We start from the raw sequence: 3,863 nt of genomic DNA, 5'->3' as shown, positions 1-3,863 counted from the left end.
CTATAGTTACAGCATGCACATAACATAGCCTGGAAGCTGCCAGGAAGAGGGTGGATCCCCCATAGGAGAGCCTGGATCCCCTGCCTTCTCCTTCATTGGCCCACACTCTGCTGCTACCCTGCAGCCTCCTCCTTCTGACTCCCCTTAAAAGGAACCTCCCAGACAACAAAGGCAGAGCACCCTCCTCCACAGCCAATCCAGCTGAGGCTTCTGGAACCTACTGGGTGGCACACAGCTTGCTGTGCAGATCATTCTGAATACTATGGTTAAACTCCACAACAGTAGATGGCTGCACATCCCCACAAATATCAGAATTTCTTAACCTTACACAAAGTCATCATGGTGAGCAGTGCCGGTGTGGGCAAATCTGTTGGGACTCTACAGTTCAGGTATGAGGAGTTTGTGAAGGACTCTGAACCTAGCAAAGCAGAGAGCTACAGGAAGAAGGTGTGCTGGATGGGGAAGAAGAGCACATCTCCACAACTCAGACCAGATGGACAGGAAGACCAAGCTGCAATTGGAAACAACTGCTTCCATGTGGGGGAGGAGTTCCTCTGTACCTTCTCGACTGCAGAAATGGAATTGCTGGCAGCCACAGCTGGCTTCAAGAAGGATATTTTAAGAGGAAAAAAATATGATAATCTTTTATTTCTACTGGTTGGTAACAGATCAAATTTGAAAGATAAAAAGGCAGGTTTCTAAAGAAAAGGCAAAAAAGAGAGCTGGCCAGTGGAAGGATAAGTATGTGGAAACTTCTGCTAAAATATGAGCTAATGTTGATAATGTCAAAGGTGTACAGGCATTTGGGGTAACAGGTGCATAGATAAACTTGATAAAGTTATCAAAAAGAGGCTTTTTAGGAATTCATGTCTTTAGATATTACATCTAGTTTGTCATGTCAAATATTTTTGCTTAAGGGTTTATGATGTACATCTTTCGTTTCTTACTACTCACAAGCAATGTCATGCATGGAATTAAAGTGACCAATGTCACACTGGCCAGCAGGCCCAGCAGACTCCAGGTATGTTCACTGCAGCCATTAAACCAGGAATCCTAACCACAAACACTGTGGTTTTGTCTTGAGACCTTTCTTCTCCTGAGTACTAAGGAACTGTGAAGCCAAATGACAAAGATGCATCTAGTTTCTTAGACTGATGCCACTACCTGATTCATTTATTGGCAATTTGAGCCACTTAAAAGCCAATTAACTTTCTTTAAATGAAAAAAAAAATTACACAGTCTACTCACTAGGGAGGTAAACTGAAAAGGGAACTTTACCAAAATTTGAATTTACTTCCATTCATGTCACCCACCTGACCAACTGTGGCACCTAAGGTATAATTTAAAGAAATATTGGAAATAAACTTTGGAGTGAACATTATTTTAGGAGAGAGACCAAACAGATATTTTAAAGTTATTAGATCAGGAATTTAAGACCATCCACAGGAGAAAGGAGACTTTTTTATCAACTGGTGCTCTAACAAATGGACATTCACATCCCTCAAAAATGAAACTGGACACAGACCTTACACTTTTCACAAAAATTAAATAGAAATCACAGACCTAAAATATAAAACATAAAATGTTTAATAAACCTCCTAAAGATGATGAAGAAAAATATTCAACCTAGGAGTCCTTGAGTTTGCACATGACTTCTCAGGCACAACACCAAGGCATATTCCACGAGAGAAAGAGCCGAGAAGTTGCACTTTGTTAGAATCTACCTCTGCTCTGTGAAAGACACTGTTAACAAAGTTAAAAGATAAGCCACATATGGGAAGAAAAGTTTTGCCAGGTATGCACCTGATGATACACACAAAGACATGATGCTTTGAGGTTCTCAGTGAGGGACAGATGAGCAGGTGGATGACAGTGGACTCTTGCTAAACTAGCTGTGTGGCACAGCCCACAGAAGTTATAAATGCCATTACACATTTTCCAAAGTTCACAGATTCTACAAATCAGAGTAAGTCCCAATGTAATGTATTTTCTTTAGTTAATAATAATTTATGACTCTTTTCTCATCAATCATGACAAACATAAAAATTCAGTCTGGGCTGTTATGGGGAGAAATTCCCTCTATGGAAGTTGAAGGAGGTATAAAGCAATGTTTCTATCATCAGATGGTACTACCAAGGCCAAAAACAAGCTCCAAAGACTGAAGGTCTATACCTTTTTTAAAAAAATGCATTCATAAACATTCCTTTTCCACACATGATAGCTCCCACTACTACTAGATTGATTTTTGGAAATCTGGAGACAGGAATTTAGGAGAGATTAAATGATCAAAGGCTATAGATAGTAAGAATTCAGGCTGGAGAATGGGACCCTCCCACTTCTAGTCAAGAATGATATCAGTCTAACATGAGGGCTCCTGTCACTTCTTTGTCCTCCTCTTTAACATTAGATGAATTCTGTCTCCTCATCCAGAGACCACATTCTTCCAGGAAGAAAGATATAGTTGCATTATGACATTCACTTGTGTACTTGCTTTTGTGTTCCTACACAGGCAGCTTGTGTGTTCCTGCATAACATGGAAACTGACGTTTCCATGCCCTAATTTTGACATGGATAGCAAAAGACCTGATCAAAACTCACTTTAGGAGAGGAGCATCCCTTGATCCAGGGACCTTGGACCAGCTCAGTGTTTATGGCCACATTACCTGGGCTTAGCTTGAAGACAAGACACTCAGCCAGTCTACACCCTTCCTCCAACAGCTCTTGAAGGTGGTATTACTTATGGCGGTCACAGCCTTCTTGAGTAATGAGTCTTTCAGAAAATCATTGATAAAAGATGAAACTTTGTTAGAGTCTGTAAACAAGTCAAAAATAACACCTGGCATTTTGCCAGGGGAATGTTAGAGTTCGTAAACAAGTCTGGATGGTGCCTGGCAAAATGCCAGAGGGAGTGGTTTGAGAAGTAACAAAAGCAAGCCATTAAGTGTGGAGATTCCTGATTGGTTGACTGATGTATCTAGTTTATGCTAATTAGATAAGCTCTGTGGAATGTATAAATACTGCTCCTGTCCTGCAATAAACGGCTCCCACTCCTGCTGTATCAACGTACACAAGTTATTCGTCACCCCCCGGTTACTTTGCTGCAGCAGCCGAACTGCGGCAAAACTTCTCAAGTTTTTTTCTTAAGTGGGAAAGCTCCCAGGCTTGCTCTGGATTTTAATATTGGATTATCTGGGGTGAAATAGAAGGAAATTGAAGCCTGCAGAATTACACAATAGATTATATGGCCTTTGAGATTTTGATAAGAACATGCCCATGGAACCATCTAAGCACAATTCCCTTAGGCAATAGAGAAAGAAAATAATAATAAGGCCAAACAAAGGCCTCCTCTGTATCAGAAAGTGCTCTGTAAGGTTCTTAGACATCAGCCTCATCTACTCTTCCCTATTCAAAGTCAAGCACTTCCTGAATCTCCTTTATAAAGATGCCCCTTCACTTTCTCATTTGGCCAAAGACATTTCTATGTGGACGTAAACATAGTGCATTGTGCCCGGATAGTATGTGAGCCACACACATGAATGTGTCCTGATTCGTCCAGCTGGGATTAACAGCAACAATGACAGGAAAAGGAATTGGCTAGCTGTAAAACTACGAATGAGTTTTGGTCCATCATTTATCATACTATGTGGTTCCAAATTGTTTTATAAATATTTGTAATCATGTCTTCCATGTGACTTTCAGCCTTTCTTATTTTAAAAAAAATAACGCATTAGAATTCATATTATACAAATAGAATACAATTTTTCATATTCTGGTTGCACACAAAGCATACTCACACCATTTGTGTCTTTATATCTGTACTTAGGGTAATGATGTCTATCTCATTCTACCATCTTTTCTACCCC

At 40.2% G+C, this 3,863-nt stretch overlaps 1 pseudogene; it reads left to right on the top strand.

Moving 5' to 3' along the window:
- The first annotated feature begins 285 nt into the window (after nucleotides 1–285).
- LOC124101976 (ras-related protein Ral-A-like) lies at nucleotides 286–823 on the top strand (annotated as a pseudogene).
- Nucleotides 824–3,863: the final 3,040 nt, after the last annotated feature.

Source organism: Marmota monax, unplaced genomic scaffold (genome assembly GCF_021218885.2).
Source record: "Marmota monax isolate L192 unplaced genomic scaffold, Marmota_monax_Labrador192_F-V1.1 WCK01_AAM20220418_F8-fsc00087, whole genome shotgun sequence".
NCBI lineage: Eukaryota > Metazoa > Chordata > Mammalia > Rodentia > Sciuridae > Marmota > Marmota monax.
The sequence above is the reverse complement of the archived record's forward strand: the minus strand, read 5'-3'. Positions and strand labels throughout refer to the sequence as shown.